Source organism: Thermobia domestica, chromosome 11 (assembly GCF_964235325.1).
Source record: "Thermobia domestica chromosome 11, izTheDome1.hap1.1, whole genome shotgun sequence".
In the NCBI taxonomy this organism is placed as follows: domain Eukaryota; kingdom Metazoa; phylum Arthropoda; class Insecta; order Zygentoma; family Lepismatidae; genus Thermobia; species Thermobia domestica.
Window position 1 is genome coordinate 151,102,369 of NC_137464.1, and position 20,681 is coordinate 151,123,049.

Sequence of the window (20,681 nt, forward strand, 5' to 3'; positions counted from 1 at the left end):
TGGTCCAACGTGTTGCTTACGTTTATATTTTGGCAATTTTCTACCCCTAAAAGGAGACGAGGTGGACCACCCAAATTTATCATAATACATGTTAGGGTTCTATACTATTATATCAAATGTTTAAATTGGTCAATTTCCAAAATTTAAGGGGTGGGCCAAGGTACCCCTCCCAAAAATTTAAAGGGGTGCATTAATATACCCATGTCTTATGAAAGGTAATGAACCCCTGTATACGCCCATATAACCATATAGAATAATAACACCTCATCAAAGGTGATAAATTAGGTCAAAAACCTCCGAAATTTGAATTTTTGGCAATTTTTTACCCATGAAAGGGAACGACATAGACCCCCAATACTGATAGAGGTACATACTATGGTCCTAGGCTACCACACCAAATTTTTAGATTTGGCAATTTTCAAAATTTAAGGGGCGTGGTCCTATGTACCACTGCTAAAATTTAAGGGGTGGGCCAAGGTACCCCTGCCAAATTTTAGAGGGGTTGGTCCTAGGTACCTCTAGGTCATTGACCTTTGACCTATGACATCACAAAGGTCGGAGTCAAAGTCCAAAGTGAGCCATACGGGGGGGCCTACTACTCCTAACAACAACACAATCTGCTAAGATGGCAATGGCAATCCTATTATTCAAGTGTGGTTTGTGGAAAACCAGGACGATTTCAATACCTTCCTGAAGCTGAATTACTCATTGTTAAACATCTATTGTCAGTTTGTTTTTCAGTTTAAGGTCCCAGTTTACACATCGAGGCTAACAGAAATGGTGATGATGAGATCGATGACAGTAGTAGAATGACGAAAGTGGAACAAACTACAAGAACCCAGTGCAGTGCAGTGTCAGTGTAATAGACGAGTCTGTTTTGTCTATCAATATCTCTCAACTCTTGAGCTATCTGTAGTTTACACGGATGGAACTTTAAATCACCCAGTAAGCGGTCTAATGAACGTCGTGAGTGTTGTAATGTAATGTTTATGCAAGTCGCCGTGCTGAACGTCTGAACTGCGTTCAACTGATACGTTCATTCATTCCAGGTTCTCACACGTGCGAACACATCTTCCTCAGACTTGTGACTACCGGTTCAAAACATTATCAATGTTCCTCCACTGTCTTACCCACTTAGGAATATTATACCTTTCAGGTACAGTCACATGGCATTGGCGATAATATGCGGTCTGCTTTAGTGCCCGCTGAGTCTCCATGACAAAACCAGTACAGATCAAGCAGGGTTGCAAATAAGTAACAAAATCTTACTAGCCCAAAAAATGCTACTAGCCCACATTCCACATCCCAATTGTGACTTTTATAGTTTTTACTGTTTTAAAGCTCGCCCGCACCAATGAACCACTCGCTCCGGGCGAGTGGAGTGGGCGAGCGGTTATTTGCATCCCTGAGATAAAGGCTTCCACCAAAGCAATTCGATCTGCACAGACCATCACTACATGACATACTGATTGCTTGGTTCTGATTCCCTCATGCAGCGATGGTCTGTCCATAAAGTAATATAAAGGGTGTGTCCATAACATAGATGTTCATTTTACTTCGACCTCACTCACCCTCGCCCTCGCAGTAGCAGTTGGTCCTCGCCCTCGTTCACCCTCGCCCTCGCGAATGGAATTGTCCATCGCCCTCGCGCACCCTCGCCCTCGCCGTCGAAGCTTGTCCTCGCCTTCGCGCACCCTCGCCCTCGCCGTCGAAGCTTGTCCTCGCCCTCGCGCACCCTCACCCTCGCGGCCAAAACTTGTCCTCGCCCTCGCGCACCCTCACCCTCGCTGTCGAAGCTTCTCCTTGCCCTCGCACACCCTCGCCCTTTTCGTCGAAGCTTTTCCTCGCCCTCGCGCACCCTCGCCCTCATATCATTGAGGGCGAGGGTAATTGAGGGTGAGGAGGCCTCGAGAGGGCCTCCTTCGTGAGGATCAGAGCATCAATTATTCAACCTATTTGTTGAATTATTTCCTTATCGTCAGTGGCGGATCCAGGGGGGCAATCGGGGCGATTGCTCCCCCCAGAAGAGGAAACTTCTTTATTTTATATATACAAATAAAACGCATCCCAGAGTTTGGAGCTCTTAAAAGTAGCTCTAAGTAGCAGTATTACAACCCACCACCCCCACCAGAAGTCCGTCCTGGATCCGCCCTTGCTTAACATACGTCCTAAAGAAAGGAAACTAAACATATCATCGTATAACTTACTGTGGAACACCTAAAATGGAACAACTGTTACAATGGAGATTTCGGTCGATAGTGACGTTTACATCATTTATCAACAGTATCCAATGCCTTTACTTCAAAATGTTCCTTGAACTACGATGCAAGCATAAGTATTCAGCCACACAAGGGCGGCTCTCATGAGGGTGAGGGTGAAATCAAGGTTTGATGAGTGGCGGTAGAGTGACTGCCGCGGACTATCTGTCAGAATTTGACAATCAACACGTTGGCCATCCGTGATGTATGTAGCGTAACTGAGGAATTTGAACAAATTCAAAGGGAAAGATCTAAAGAGCTTAATTTTAAAACTCCGTCAGCAAACAAATAAAATACTTCAGAACACCATTGTTGAATTATCACTCGGAAATATATACCCACTCTAACCTATAACATGAATGACTTCATTGATTTGAATGTGAATCTAAGTTAATTGGTATTTTAAAATATAAACTGAAATGTGTCAATGTGCTTGTAAGGTTAATTTCGATGCTCAAATATTGTTAATATTCACCACTAATAGAGATAAATTTGTCCTACCTTAACAATGTTAAAATTTTTATTTTTTTTCAATAATTGCCATAAATATGAAACTTTGTCTTAAGAAACTACCCTAGGGGCCAATTTGTGCACTTTATCACTTTGGTCTTGGTTCATTTTTGGCAGCTATCATTGTTAGAAAGTTTATTTTCAGTAATTCCCACAATTATGAAATGATATCTTTCAAACGTTGTCTCAAGGATTCCTTACACTACAAATACGTAAAGGCAAATGAAAAATGAAATCTTTAGTTTAAGATCCCACGATTATGCAAGCTAAATGCTAAAGGAGACAGAAGTGAATGATGAAAGAAATAGTTGAATGAGAATGTGGTAGGAAACTGGAGAATCCCCAGAAAACCCACGAACACGATGTCCTCCACCACGAACTTACTTGGACGGGAATCGAACATGCGACCCTTCGAACAAAGGTAATTTCTCTATCGCTGAGCCACCGTTCCTCCCTAAATGGCACGCTCAGAGCTTAGCGCCTCCAGGGGCCTTGGAAAGATTATCGAGCCTAAAATGATTTAGCACTGACTTTTATAAATCCACCAATTCAACAATTAATAATGTCGTGCAAACTTTAATACGTGCAAACTTTAAGATTGTAGTAATGAAAGAAAAGATGAAATCTTTAGTTTAGCGCCCCAGAGTTATGTAACTGCTAAAGGAGATGGATGGAATTGCAAGTGAATGATGATGAAAGAAATGGTGGAACGGGAAAGTAAGAGAACAAACATTTATTTTCTTTAGCACAAATAATTAAATGTGTAGACCAGAAATTTTATTATAATTAGCAATTAAAAACTTAAAGGGCGATCACAAACTTTTCTTGCCCAGGACATCGCAACAATTTGTTACACGCTGCCATACATCATTAAAACAGGAGTAGAGTGACTGAATTATTTTGCTCTGTGGTTGAAAAGTAATAATGCAAAACAGACAATTATTGACTTGAAGAGATAGGATAGTTTAAAAATTCTGACTGGGGAATAAAATCTTCATTTTTACGTCCTACGATTATCGCAGTCTTGTAGCCAACCTGGAACGAAAGAGATTCAGCCCACTGAAGATTCTTTGCGAATATCATTTCAATGTGAATTTCGAACAAAGATCTAACCTTACCTTCATGCTTACGTTACGTCAAACAACTAACATATAAGGTGGAAATTATTCAACTTTTTTCATAAGATGTAATCCAGCTGACTAATTAAAAAATTATAAGCTTTATATGTTATATGTTGATTGATTAAATGTTGCACCTGATAATATGTAGTCGTTACTGCTTGTTACATAGTATTAGCGTGTGTAATGGTTGTATGGGGGAGAGGAGTTTTTAAACGCTAATATTCTAAAGTGAAATATTTACATAAAATTTAGGATAATTAAACATTTTCAATAACTCTCTCTTAGACTTCGACTCTGGTTATAGGTCGATTGCAAGTGATTACTGAAAGTTAATGATATTGAAATATACAAAGGAAGTTAGTATAGTGTCTAGCAAGCATGTCTGCTTTGCAGCAAGTCTCAGGTTCGATTCCCTTGAGTGAAGTTTGAACCATAGATGTTCACTTTACTTCGACCTCACTCACCCTCGCCCTCGCAGTAGCAGTTGGCCCTCGCCCTCGTTCACCCTCGCCCTCGCGAATGGAATTGTCCATCGCCCTCGCGCACCCTCGCCCTCGCCGTCGAAGCTTGTCCTCGCCCTCGCGCACCCTCACCCTCGCCATCGAAGCTTGTCCTCGCCCTCGCGCACCCTCCCCCTCGCTGCCGAAACTTGTCCTCGCCCTCGCGCACCCACCCCCTTTTCGTCGAAGCTTTTCCTCGCCCTCGCGTACCCTCACCCTCGCCATCGAAGCTTGTCCTCGCCCTCGCGCACCCTCACCCTCGCGCACCCTCACCCTCGCCATCGAAGCTTGTCCTCACCCTCGCGCACCCTCGCCCTCGCGGCCAAAACTTGTCCTCGCCCTCGCGCTCCCTCGCCCTCGCGTCACTATGGGCGAGGGAACTTGAGGGTGAGGATGCCCTCGAGAGGGCCACCCTCGCGAGGGTGAACATCTCTGGTCCATAAAGTAATGAGACTGGCCGCTGCGCGGCGCTCCAGTCGACAGTAGCAAGCTTCCCGGGGAATTGTGGTGGGGGGCTTAAGCTAAGCAACGCACTGGGTGGCAGTCGCGTCCGAGCTCTGACGCAGTAAGGATCACGCGTGGCGCAAAAACTGTTTTTGAGTTTTAGTACGGCAAAGAATATGTGAAAGGAAGCGTTCGCTGGAGCAGCGCTACGCGATTAAATTTATCTTTCATCTGGGCAAAACCGCTTCCGAGACGCCTGCCTTTGTCAAGGAAGCTTACAGAGACAACACCTTATCAAGGACCCAAGTTTTCCGGTGGTTCAGTGAGTTGAAAGAGCGGACGGGAGATCGTTGAAGACATGGAGCGAACGATTTTAAGTCTAGGAGATTTGTCGCTTTGGGCATGTTTTTGTCCAAACTACTCATTGAAGGGCGTCCAGAGCAAAATTTAATTGTGTAGCGGTGCTCCAACAAATGAGCCCTATTTTGCATGTTTTCCGTCTTGACAAAAACTCAAAAACAGATTTGCGCCAAGCGTGATCCTCACTGCGTCAGGGCTCGAACGCGACTGCCACTCAGTGCGTTCCTTAGCTTGTGATCCTACCACAATCCCACCGGGGAGCGTGCTACTGGCGACTGAAGCACCGCCACTGGAAGGTCACGGGGGGAGGGGGCGACTGCCCATCACCAAAGGTCTGGCTTTTACTTCCAGCATTTATCGTTAGAAAATACAAATATGGTCTTTTCGCGACCGATTTAATCTGTGTGACAAGCCTAGCAGAGTCTAATCAAAATTTGTGGTACTTAATAGCACTTAATACAGACATATTTGAAGTGTGAATACTTCTGTCCCTAGTTCCTTGAGGCGTTCACCATAAGCCTCAAAGGAGCGAGAATATGATTCATTCATTGGACGAGCAGCTGTAGGAAGGAAGGTAAGACGGCTCACTCTTTGAGCTAAAAAGGTATATTTTAAAATTGTGTGCTAGAAAACGGATATGGAAATGGAATTCGGGTCCCGAAACTTCAAGTACCTTTAGCTTGAATAAAGAGACATATAGGATCTTCAGCGCTCCTTACCGAAGAGCTCTCTGAATCTGAGATTTTTCGGTTGGTAGATTGATTGATATGTATTTACGTCGTTTGTCAAATGTGATGCTTTACAGAACGAGGACTAGAGTTTAAACTTGGATCTGAACCATTGTAATGCGTTCGATGCTCACTTACCGGAAATCAAGACACAGAACCTCATGCGTCAAAGATCAAAGATATGTTCGGTACCTGCTAGATCAACAGAGAGAGCACCGACTTTTATACAAAAGAGGAAGTTTTTAGTGAATATTTTATCCCACAGGCCAGACCGCTCAAGCTAGAAACTTCGAATTCGGAGAGTACATAAGATTTGTAACGTAGAGTATCACTAAGAAATAATTTCTTGGAAATTCGAAGAAAGAAGCGGGTAGCCATCTCTCCGAATCCCTTAAGGATAATTTGAAACGGGTTTCAACGTTTCTTTGACACTTAAGTAAAATGGAGAAAAAAGAGGTGGAAAGAAAAGGGATGGAAATAATAATAATAATAATAATAATAATAATAATAATAATAATAATAATAATAATAATAATAATAATAATAATAATAATAATAATTATTATTATTATTATTATTATTATTATTATTATTATTATTATTATTATTATTATTATTATTATTATTATTATTATTATTATTATTAGATGCCCATATCTCGGGATCCCTTACAGTTAGAGACATGAAAGTTGTTAGTTTAATTTTTCATTTAAAATAATTCAACATGCACATTTCAGCTTTTCTTGCCACTTAACATAGAAGGGAAGGAAAAGAAGTGGGGATGGTTCACTAAAATGCTTTTCGAGGTGTTTGAATTTCGTAACAGAGTTTTAGCTGAATCCAATTCTATACGAAAGAGACAGAAGGAAGAACGTGAATATTGTGCCACAATAGCACGTAGAAGCATTTGCTATATCGTGCGAGGCCGTATGCAGAGCAAATTGGAGGTCTGGGGGCGAAGCCCTTCCTACGCGAATGCTAGTATAATATAATTTTATTGTTGTAAACATAGTTATAATTATAGTATGTTTCTAAAAACTGCACTTAAGAAATTACCTAATAGAGCCAATTTCCAACCCCCTATTCCTAGTCTGGTCTAATGCTTTTTCTCTTTACATACTCAGTTATACCACAACAGAAGCAGTGTATTCGGACAAAATACTCTATACAGAGCATCAGCCGAAATAACATTTTCAACACTAAAAAGTTTGAAGACATGGCTACAATGCCAGATCGACTTAGCGGCCTGGCACTACTATTTTTATACGCATCGAGACAAACGTAGATTATGATTGTGTCATCAACAGATTTACCAGGAAAAAGAAAGGAGGTAGATTTTGTTTGTGCTGTATCTTTTACAGAAATGGACTGCAAGGTGACTAAGGCCGTTGTGTGGTTTCCGCCCATCGTGGTTTTTGCCCCTAATTATTGTCAACTCGTGGGTATTCCCAAAAAGTCATTAGTCTGAGTCTAAAGTTGAACTCCTTGGATGTATCTAAATCGCAAACAAAATCAAGAAAGATGAACGAAGTCGAAAAAGTTTTTAAAATTGTTTTTTTTTAATCTTTAACTGAAACAAAAGGGCACAACTACAATCGTAAAAAACTGTGTACCAGTATATAGGCTATATTATATTTTTAATAAACAATTATAAATTATATTTGTTTGTTTAACATCCCACTCTTGTGCGAGGACGGGTAAAGAAGACGTGGACCTACTGATTATAGTGTAATGTGAACAACTTTTTCGTTTAACTGTACTCCCACTGGGAATCGAACTCGGGATCACGCACACCAAAGGCAAGCGTGTTAGGCATTAGACCAAACGGGGTCTATATTACATCTGAGATGAAAGAAAAACAACAGTTATAGTATTTATTCTCCATTTGTAATTTCGTTCAAAGGTGAGAATTTTTCAAAATTAAATTTTATTTTTCATTTTTTTTTTAAATATCTGATATTGTCAAATAATAACACTAGTTGGTATGTTTTAGGAAATATAGTTTGTGTGAAGTCATGAACGGAAACATCACTTTGGTTGTATACTTCTGATTTTCTTTCGTTCATTTTGTTGTAGGCTTTGCTAACCTTTCAGAATTTTTTTTAACTATTTATACATTAAAATGGTTTATATTGTGGTTCTATATAATTTTAATTCATGTAAAATTTATACACATTTCATGCTAGATCTGACAAAATTTCTGTTGAGTTTCTGTAAGAGAAGGTTTATTATTGATATTTCTGTTATTACATTATTTGCAGTTCAAAGTTCAAATTACAGATTTTCAATATGTCCTCCATCAGTGACACAAACAATATCACATCCATAATCAAATTTCTCCCATACTTGGGCAAGCATGTCCTGCGTCACTGATATTATGGCAGTACGGAAACGGTTCTTCAACTCTTGGTACACGAACGTTGTCTTTAACGAAACCCCACAGGAAGAAGTCACAGGGTGCAAATTCGGTGACCGTGGAGGCCAGCTGAGACATGTTAAGTCGCCAGCTCCTTGACGACCAATCCAACGGTTCGGTAGAGTTTCATTCAGATATTCATGCACTTGGCGATTCTAGTGAGGGGGTGCTCCGTCTTCTTGAAAAATGAAGTTGTCTTCGTACAGCCTCGGAAACAATCAGTTTTGTCACATAGCGAGATACTGCTGACTGTTAACCGTGTTTCGATTAAAGAAGAATGGGCCGTAAACAGAAGATCGGGATATCGCACAAAATACATTGACTTTGGACGAATCTCGTACATGTTCAATGACTGCATGTGGGTTCTGTAGGCCCCAAATTCGAACATTTTGTTTGTTTACCTGACCACTAACACGGAAAGTCGGTTCATCACTGAACACGATGCGTTGTGCAAAAGTATTTTCATTGTCAATAGCATCCAGAATCTTGTTACAAAATGCCACACGTTTGCGTTTGTCATCAGGACGCAGAACTGGTAACAGCTGTAACTTGTACGGCTTCATAACCAACCGACGTCTCAAAACACGCCAAAGTATTGTTGTCGGCACTTGTAACTTCCGACTGGCACGACAAATTGATTTTGAAGGACTACGTTGGAAAGCTGATTGAATTAGTGCAACATTTTCTTCAGGAACACGAGGGCGGCCAGGACTCTTTCTTTTACATACACACCCTGTATCTACAAACTGTCGATACCATCTGCGAATGTTCCACCCATATGCAAATATGCAAAGATTACTCCCTTATATTTTGGCCCATTTGGAATATTGTGTGCCATAAACTTTTAAACATCACTTTATAATTAATTATTGTATTGTTTTTAAGCTACCAAGAAATGTACATAGAAATATCATAATGTCTTTTGTTATTTGTTGATATTTTGTATTATTCGTTATGCATGTATATTTGTTATCTATTTTTTAGTAGACCGAGTCTTTCGTTATTTTTTTCAACTGTTGTCTCCAATTGTTATTCAAAATATAAATGATTAGAGCCAAAAGCTCGTTCTCTCGTTAAAATGAATGCTTTCGTCAATACAGTGTTTGTGCAACTGCCTGCAATCAGGGCCTACTGTGTAACACAGCGCATCTGATATATTGTGGTGACTAATTAATCATGACACTGCCATGCTTCCGAAGCGAAAGTGCTTATTTAATTTAAATCTACAGAAAGAATATACTTCCATTTTTTAAAAATCGGGCTTCAAAATGGAATCTGGGAATCAAGTTTACACCCCACCCAGTCCCGCATTCATATGCGTCCGATTCTTGTAAAGTAAAATTCTAGTCGCTTTGAGGCTACGCTCATCTTCCAGGAAGCGAACGCTCCCCCCTCCCCTCTCCAGACGATCCTTCTGGATCCGCTAATGAGCGCGGCGCGGTGGGCAGTCTCATTACTTTATGGACATTAGGCATTTTTAAATTCTATTTAATAAATAGAAATTTTCGACACCCATTGTATTCTTTAAAATGTAATCAAGATTTATAAACATTGGATTAGAAACCTGTTCCTGTTTCCGATTTTCTCAAAAATGGTAACAATTTCTTAGCTTCTTCTCAATCTCTATCTTGAGTCTTGTCTATATTTTTACATGTTCGCGTCAATGATACTATTAAACTGAGAAAATGTGTTCCTATATAACATTGGAATTTGTACTTAAGATCTTAGCGTCAGTGTAATTTCAATTTTTCCAATACAAAAGTCCTGAAGATATTAAGTTTTCTCTTTCTTTTCGTAACCAATGGTTTACAAATTCCATTTCAAGAGCAGGAGAATATAGTACAATAAACGCTTAACTTGCAATGGGAATCATAAGTTTTCAAAATTTTAATATTAGACTATGCTTTTTTCTTCCTAAGATTAGGTCATAGATCTAAGCTTATACATAATAAATTTTGATGAAATTTATTTGAAGATAAATGAAACTTATTTAGAAGATTAGTTTGCAAATGTTTCAAATTGCTAATAACAAATCAATGTCTTCTCCTCCCAGACTCTTAGTCGTTGTGCCAAATAGTTGTTACGCTCTTAGGTTCAATATCTCGTCTAGCATAGATATTCTACTCGTAATCAAGGTCTTCTTCGTTTCAAACTCTGTTCTGCTTTTCTTTCAAATAGAATATTAATTCATTACGAATTTGTTAAACGGGACTGACTCATTGAGTTCCTTTTCTTTTTTGAATGCGAATAACTGTAAAAATAATTTTATCAGCATTAAGGAAATAATGGATACAAGTGGAGTGTGTATACATATATAATCATTAACAAATATTAAACAGGTTCACTGACATTGGATTACATCGATTCGTGAAACACGTGTAAATATAACGTCCGTGTGTCGTGAAGAGCCTTGATGAGTATGTAATTATTTTTATTGGTAGAATCATGTTGTCATTCAAATACTCATGGCGCAGTGTTTCCCAAGTATTATCAGTAAATTACATTTCTTGTATATTACATTACAAATTTTCATTACAGAGAGTTCAGAAACGTACTTCATATAAGACTATTTTATTCTCTTTCATATATTGTTTTACAACACTTACATTTGTTTTGTTGTACCAAACTGTTATTGAATGGTAAAATTGAAGAGAATATCATACATATCAGAAAAACACAGCAATGCAGTATTTGTTGCACAAAGTGAAAAGATATCTGATTCAGGTAAGTTTATATGAATATGCAAACTGAAGTTTATTTTCTACAAACACTTTTTAAGTTGGTTCTTTATCAAATTTGTGGTAGAAAGGGAACATATCATGATAATTAGTTTATTATTTACCAAACTTACTTGCCATCTTGTTTGTCAATTAAGATGTACTTTGTATCTTTGCTTGTTAGTCCATGGCAGTTTAAGCTTCTATTAGATGGCAGTATTTTTAGCCATCATTTCTTGGAAAAATTTTGAATGGCTTTGGATGAATGCTTTTACTGACTAAAAAAAATGTTAAATCCATAGGTAACAATACCATTCTTATGCGCCGTTAACTGAATGAAAGAGACGAAAATAGAATAATGATTACGAAAGGATTAATTGAAATGTCCGTTCTTCGGACAGAAAAATATGTCTATGAAAAGTATATGAACACCCCTCTCTCCATAAAAAATATATATTTGAATGGAAATGAAATTATAAAAGACCAGTTCGTCAATTATGCTAAATATGTTCAAACATTCATATCATACGATGCAGCCTCTAGTCTTTCTAAAAAAAATATATACTCCTTTTCCCCTTAGGATACTGATTTCAATCAGTGATATAGATAATAAAAGCCGGGGTAAGTACGAAGTATATTCGAAAATTAACTTCAAACAGTTTAATCATTTTTCCTTAATGCAATCACAAACAACACCTTTAGAAATTGCCCTTTTCCCTCCCTCAAAAAAGAACTTTCTGAAATGATGGAACACGTGTTCGTTTGTTTTTAATGAGGAGTTTATTATCAATGGGGAAGTAATTTTCGGAAACAAAAGCCCACAGCGTGCTTTATCTATATGCCCTCAATTTGAATCAAGTGGCAAGACAGTAAAGACATTGGGGCATTGTGAGTCCTGAACATGTAAGACAGAATTGAGAGAGACTGTGAACTGTGGAGCATGATAGGGCTTTTCATCCAGATTTCCACTTGATCAGGAAAGCACGTTTTCCCTGCTGGTGAACTGAGGTTACCAACTGTCCTGAATTACACGAACATCCTGATTTTTAAGAAAATTTTCTGCGTTCCGAATTATTTATATAAGAGGAACACGTTGTAAATGGGATTCTAAATTACTCAAAACATTTACAAAACATACGACAGAAATTCTTACTGACATTCGTAAATTTCAATCTTCAATAAGATTTTTTTTAAAACAAAAGAGACACTGACCAAAGCTTAAAACCCACTTTATTTTAAATTATAAATTATAAATAATTTAAAATAAAGTGGGTTTTAAGCTTTGGTCAGTGTCTCTTTTGTTAAAACAATCAATCCAAAGCCATGAATAGTCTTACTATTTCAATGAGATGTATACATGGTATACTATCGCCTAAATTTTTCGTATTGACAGCAGTGAAATCGCCGCCAATGAGATTATTTTTAACCTGTTCAATTTCATAACTTCTGTTCAAATAACCACCAGGAAGCTGACGCTACGAGTTGCCTGTTTCGTGCTTTTTTAGATTGAACTTTCATGGTTTATTCATGAATATCTGGCGCGTTCAGTCCATAAGGGAACTAAGTCCACGTTTGGTAATTTTCGATGTATTTCATCTTTAAGATCTCTATCTGAAGCTCCTTTCATTGCCTTGAAAAGTTATGTCTAGATATTGTAAATAAGTTTCATAATGCTGAAGATGTGCAAATTTTCCATGTACTTAAGAGTTCTTTTCTCACAACCGCACAACCTTGGTAACTAAAATTGAGCTCTGATTCTCTAAACGCTTCCTATATACTGTATTTTTTCTACTGCTCGCAACAAATTGTTTCTGTGCAAAGTTGAGTGTGAGGAACAAGCGATCTGGATATGTTCGATAAGTGTGTCGCACTTTAGGCTTAGGGCAAGGTAGCGGCCCTATGGTGAACTCAAATATATTTTGAATATATTGGCAGCAACATAGTACAATGACGTAGCACAATGGTGTAGGAAAACTGGCATCACGCTATGATAAGTACTTGGATGTGTATGGTGAATACATATACAGGGTGTTTCAAAACAACACCAACGACGTTTGGCAGGTGATTCCTGACACCAAGATAAGAAAAAAGTACCTATAGACCAACCCTGGGTGCACAAATGCTTCCTTTTGGAGTTATAGGCTGCCGAAAACTTAAAAACAAATTAACTTTAAAGGTCCATAGCTCCAAAACTATGGAACCTAGCGTAGTCGGATCAAAACTTCACTTTGGAACTAGTATGTGCCCTATCCAAATATCCCAGTTTCAGAATCCTGTGGTACTTCGGCAACGTTTTTATAGAGGTAATTGGTGAGTACTTCAAATTATATGCCCTTAACCAAACTCCTTCTATAAAAATTGCTTCGTGAGTACCTTAGGATTGTGAAAGTACGTATTTTTGAGTAGCGCACATATTAGTTCCTAAGTGAAGTCTTGACCCGACTACGGTAGGTCCCATAGTTTTGGAGTTATGGACCTTTAAAGTTATTTTTTCATGTTTTCGGAAGCCTATAACTCCGAAAGGAAGCATTTGTGCACCCAGGTTGGTCTATACTTTTTGTCTTATCTTGGTGTCAGGAATCACCTCTCAAACGTTGTCGGTGTTGTTTTGAAACATCCTGTATATATAGAGTAAGGTATGGAGTTTTTACACTATAAATCTTCTCCACACTTTTTTTGGTAGTTAGATTCATTAAAACTTTTTATTTTTTTGCTGGATGACTCTTGCAATTATTTTCTGAAATATATATATATTGTGAAATTCGAACAAAATTATTAGGCATTTTCGAGTAACTTTGTCCGAAGAAAACTCATCTTCAAAAGTAAACTAGGCCTACATCTTTATGAATATTTTTATTATTAGAAGTAATGTACCTAACTTTACAGGAAATATTTATTTATAAAATTTGATGAAAATGGACCGAGATTTTTGCGAGAAAAACGTCCCAAAAGAAACTCACCCACAGGAGTAAACTACCCTTTGCGAATTGTTTCATGACAAATGACTTATTCCGTATTGTCGGGTTACTAATGAAATATTTATTTATAAAAAGAAATTAACAAAATTATCTGAATCGTTTTGTGAGAAAATCGCCCGAAAAATATACCCTCAAGAATAAATCAACCCTTGTGAATTTTTCAGAACGAAATATGAACAAAATTAGTTTAGCCGCTTACGAGAAAAATTGCCGGGAAAACATCCCGATGGGTAACCTATCAGTTGTGGATTTTCTCAGGACAAATGGGCTATATCAAGTTAGTAATGAAATATTTATTTAGTAAATAATAATAGTATGACCTCACCCTCAACAGTAATTATCCCTTCTGTATTTTTCCCAGAGAAATGACTTATGCCACAGTATAAGGTTGCTAATAAAATGTTGGTGTCATTGTTTTCGACAAAATGCATTTTTAAAAAGTTATCACTTTTCAATAAACTCCTCATATATTCAGGATTAGGGGAAAAATTCGCACTCTTCTCTCTAGAGAATTTGATCAGAAACTTAAAAGTTTAAAATTTATTGAGGCTAAGCGGAAAGCACAGCCTCTAGGCGAGTCAACATGTTTACATCGGACAAACGAACATACAGACAGATACTCAAACATCACTTTTTCGGTATGTAGAGTCCATCAAGCATATAAATCCATTTCAGTTACAAATTTGATTTTTTCATGATCTCCTGTCATTACTTGAAAATTAAAAGGAGAATTGCCAGCAAGATAGTGCACGTTTTACTGAATGATGCGTGGTCAGCACATCAAGTTCCAGTGCCATTGCTTCAGCCTCTCTAAACTGTACTTTACTACCTATTAACCCTTTTAAATTTTGGCTTCTTTAAAGATAAATTATAGACTTTCAGTCAAGCAGCTGCAGTATAATCCCTACTTACCCCAGGAATACAAGCAGCATTTTGCGTAACATACCAATACCGAAAAATATCTGTTCAGTTTTTTCCTAATCGATTTAGATTGTATTATAGTGACTACATTTAATTGACAACGTTACTTATCGTTAAACTAAAAAACGGGACGCACGATAGTAAATTTAGACAATTGCTCAGAGTTCTCTCCTGGTTACTACTATATTAAAATAGTATAAAAACGTCTTTATTGCATATGTTATTGTTTGCAAACTACAAATTTACTCACTTATTTCTATATTACATCAATTATGAATCTTTGAATATTTCACAAACTCTTTCCTTGTTCTTTACACATTTTACCTATGTATTTTATTGCTGCGGGTTAGGATTACACACTGAAAATTAATAATAACTGGGTCTTCGGTTTATGAAGTTATCACTTTCCTTTACCAAATTTCATTTGAGTTCGTGAATTTTTCAAAGATCCGTCTTTTTCACACTACACACATTAACCTTTGCATATTATACGTATCTCCGCTTCATGTTTCGCCTCCTTCCACAATCATGTACCAAATGTTTGATGTTGCATCTGATGATCTGACGGTATTTTTCTGGATATGACAAGGAAGAAATAGATGAATAAGAAGAATGAAGTGTTGGCCTCTTACATGAGTTGCTTACATCAGTCCTCTGCTGCTCAAGCAGTCAGTTTATGAAAAAAGCCTCATGAAAATGGAACACGATTTCTCTCTCTCCTTGAGCTCGTATCGTGCAGAAAGCTACTCTCTCCCTCATTTGATGTTCCACCCACAAACGCCATTTCCCATCTTCAGCGGAAACTATTAGAGATACACCTCAGGTGTTCAAAACAGAAACTTATAACAAAAGTTCACATCACGAACGATTATATATGCATGAATATAGAAGAAACAAGAAAATTGCTTGCACAATATCTAAGAAATTGATTTATATATGGAGAGAGGGAGGGAGGTTATGGAATACCATTTTTTAAATTGCAATCGTTTATTCATGTTCATGTAAAAGGAATAATTCATATATGACAACACAAGCAATATAATGGTGTTTATTATATAGTAACAAGAAGCTCTAAGTACGTACAAAAATGTAATTTTAAAAAAGTCGAAGAAGAAAATAGTGGAATTATGGAATAGGATGGGGTATATGAAATACTATTTACTACAGTCCTCACTATAGGCTTATTTGCTGAAATCGCAAATGTAGATGTCTGTTTCACGAGCTTCATGAGCCCACATGTGGTACGTAACATATTTTACTTAGGTATTCCCTTTAACGTCCTCGGAAAATTTCTGTTCTCCGAAGATGCACGATGCGTTCTCATTACCTGGTTCGAGGTGAACAGAAATGGTTTCATCACTTGAATCTTGAAGTTCTATTTCATCTGAATTACCACACAGAGAAAAATCCGTTTGAATGGTATATTGTACAAATTTACGGTATCCTATTGCTTACTATAGAAATCAGTAAGGAGCATGCGTTATCTGTATGCCACATAGCCACTGCCCTTAGATATTACATCATGCGGTTGCAGGATGTCTGACATCTAACAGTTTTCCGTATATCACATGCATATACTTATGTTACCTTCGTCAGCTATATGTTTTATACGTCCAACTTAGTCGGTGCAGCTTAGTTAGGTACATGATCATTTTGGCTGGAAGATTTGTGGTTAGTGGATGCTGGCTCATAATCAGCAGCAATGAAATCAACGTCAAAAAAATCATTTCCGTTTGGTGAATAAATACGCTACACGAAAGCCATTCACTGCTATTTCCCCGCTTTTTACTTTTAAATAGGAACACCCAAATAGTTGAACATCATACATTGTCAAATGTCTGTCATTTGTATGCATCCATTGCCGAATTTCCTCGCTATAGTAGGTTTTTAGTGCACCCATGAACTTTGTGTTTAATGGTTGCATCTTAATATGTGGAGTATGGTGGGAAACTCATAAGATGCACGTGGTGGTTTCTGGCTAGGTCTATCAGCTCAATGTTTCCGGTATGCATGTAGTGTTCGTCGAGGATTAGGAGAACAGTTGATTTTTATGGTGGATTCGTTTTCTGAATGATGTGTTCAAACCATCGCTGAAATAAATTTGTCTGACCCTAACCAGATGGGTGGTAAGCAAATATGGACTCGCGTTAGTTTGTTGTTCATATTTTTCCGGGAAAATATTGTCATTAGTCAAATAAACACCTGCTGCCTGCTGAATAAACGCCTGCTTCACTCATACAGACGATTATTGTTACTAGTGATCCTCTTTCATCTGCAGTTAGGGAACCCATTTGTTTCTTATCCTTCAAGCCTATGATCTGTGGAATTTTGGTCTGAACAATAGACAGCCGTATTCCATCTACATTAAACACTCATTCTGTCGGAAATTTGTATTTCATTTCAAAAATCAGGCATGTCGAAGAACTTGTACAGCCAGTCCCTACCAGTAAATGGATGAGGAATATTGTTTTATATATATATATATATATATATATATATATATATATATAGCAAGCTGATAGGCCATATTCTGAACATATTTGCAGGTTAAACCATAGAACAAAGATGGTATGTGAAGGCAATAGTCGATCAATTTTCTTTTAATACCAGCTCATAAAACTGTTTTGCCACCTATATTAGTTTCAGCAGTTAAATTTTGATCAGTCACATCACGTGTTGCTAAGTGAAACAGTGTGATCCTGGGAATATTGAAACGGCGAGATGCCTTCAGGTATCCCATGGTTTTATCTCGTACTGCCTTAATAGGCTTAGCGATTTGTGCTCAATACAATTTCTTCCGTTCACGTTCATGTTCTTGCAGTGATTTACTCTGGTTTGAGCTCCTTCGTGGCTAAGCGGTTAGCGTAACCGCTTTTGGCGTGGGAGACCCGGGTTCGATTCCCGGCGGGAGCTCATGTGGTTCGGATTCCACGTTAATCAGTAGGTCCACGTCTCATATAGCATCGCAGCTGAACGGGACGCTAAACTAAAATCAACTCAATTACTCTGGTTTGCATTATGATGTAATTTCTGAAAAAATCAGCATATGACTACTTACCATGCTTACTCTCACAACAACTACAATATATAAAAAATAAAGTCTGATTGTTTTTAGAGTTATTCTACTTTTCTAACTATTATTTATTTTACTTTAGCAATCCTATTTATTTTCCCTTGTATCAGTAAGTTTTTTTTTTTTATTTTTTATTTTTTTACTCTACAGAAACAAATAAGAATTAGATTAACATTTGAGTTTGGCTTGGCTTTGGTTACGACGCTCAATATCTATGAACTGCAATGTTTCTGAATATAGCCTATATCCATTATGCTAATTTTATCCTAGCAAAATACCCGGTTTTCGCACGGGGAGAATACGTTTCATTCTGAACATAAAGGGCTGAATTTCGATTTAAACGGCATCAAAAGTGTCACTGTTGATCTCAGAGAACCGAAAACTATGGATTCGACACTAATATCGGCCATTTTTGATCATTTTAAATATCTCTTCCTTCTTTTCTCCTAAGTTGCACCGTCAAAGTAAGATGATAAAAACCATCTCGGGTCCGAACCTCATCTATTGAAAATTTGATCGAAATCGGTCGTGTAGTTCAAGAGTTACTAAGTCATAAACATAATCACTTTTATTTTTATGTATGTTTATATACTCCCCGTCCTCCTCGCCTAAGTTGCACCGTCAAAGTGAAATGATAAAAACTATCACAGGCCTGAACCTCATGTATGTTGAAAATTTTATCGAGATCGGTCGGGTGTTTCAACATGTAGCTACTATGAAGTCACAAACATGATCACATTCATGTATATATATATATATATATATATATATATATATATATACTTTATAGTAGTTTCTAATTCATCATAAAAGTTTATTGCACTTTAAATTTCTCATAGAAACACAAATCATTTAATTCTAATAACATGGATCCCAACATTTTCAAGAAAATTGAATATTTTAGTTGTTCATGGCTGCTGAATTACGTATTTATTGCTGAAATTACACTACTTTTCAATGTGAATTTATAAAGGATTTTGTTATTTTAAACTTTATGATTTTTAAAAAAGAAACAATTCGTTTATCTTCTGTTTAAGACAATACATATATGATTTACAATTTTACTAACATCCAGAACGCTTAAACTCTTCTCTGTCTCTTTACTGTCTTATTCACCTGCTCTACGTGCCTCTTGTTTCGCTTTGCTGGCCTCAGAAAGCTTCCTAACATACATGACCCCTCGAATTGCTACCCGTTCAGCATGATCGGAGATATTTTCCAAGAAACCACAGCTCGAGTACACCTTTGTTCCCATACCGTTTGGCAGGTAAATACTGCTTTCAATGGCTCCAACAGGTCATGTATGTCACTGTCTTGACGTACGGTACAACATTCTGCCGTAATTTTTCATATAAACTTATGGACTGTGAGCTGTCTCTCCATACTCCTTGCTCGGTTGTCACATAAATTGTTGCACCAATGATTTGTTTTTACTTCAAACCTCCCTGCTCTGGAATCACAGAAGAAAGACCTCTTCTAGCTCTTTACCGGTGGGTAACGTTCCCATAATAGCAGACACGTTCCCACGTTGAATGGCTATGTTAATGCGTTGAATCAGGAAAGATTTTGCTCGAGTATCTCCTGATTTGATTACTGTGGCCTATTTCATTTATAGATTTGAGGTCGCCTTCTTCCCAAGAACGGCTAGACTAAATTGCTATTGCAACAAAGCAATAGTTATCGAGCAGATTACTATATTTATTCCTTTTTTTCTTTTGCTCTTCGAGAAGCTAAGAGTCCAGCTTGTACCTAATATATATATATATATATATATAATCCTATAAGGCATCATGTGAGTGCGAGGATTTCAGGTTGAGTATCACTAAACTAGAACGCAAGATAATTGTTGCTTCATCTAACACTACATGTAACGTTATGAACAGAGTTGATGGTATAGGGTCTATATTGTTATTACTTTTTGTACAGGGTGCCCAATATATAATAGAACCCGGAGTTCGGGATAGTAGAACTTTTGAACCTAAAGCGATATATAAAATAATGGTTATGCCAAAATGAAGGTTTGTTCATGCATATATTTTTAAATTAGAAAGCAAGGTTTGAAGTAGACTAGAAACCACACAGTGTTGCCAGATGTGACCGAAAGTATAAGTCAATTTTTTTGCAGACCATGTAAATTGACTCATAACTCATACGTATGGATGTTCTGTCGTCAATTTTCAGTTTGTTTAGTTGGAGTAGCTTGGAAAGTATGGACAGAGAAAAGAACTTTTCACTTACATCGACAACCAATCGGATGATGAGGCCTCTGTAAGGTGAAACTAGGAAAATCATAGTTTTCATAAATTAACGCTTTGAATTGGCAACACTGCTATATTTCAGTGCATGAAAAGGTGTGTTAAGAATCTGTCTACATTATGCAATTTTTGAAAACAACGAAAAAGAAACTTTGAAATTATCATGATAAAACTTTTACTTACATGCACCCGGCAACATTGCTATCACGAAATGAGTTATCAGCTCTACAGCAGATGCTGAAGTGTCCCCATTTTGATTCAAATACTGGTTCGCACGTTTCATCATGTTGGCAGCAATTGTACGAAGAGTAGAAGTGTTAATGTTCTCAATGGCCAATGTTCGTTTCCAAATCTCGTTCGAGGATTGCTCTTTTATATACCTCTTGCTTTAAATAGCCCC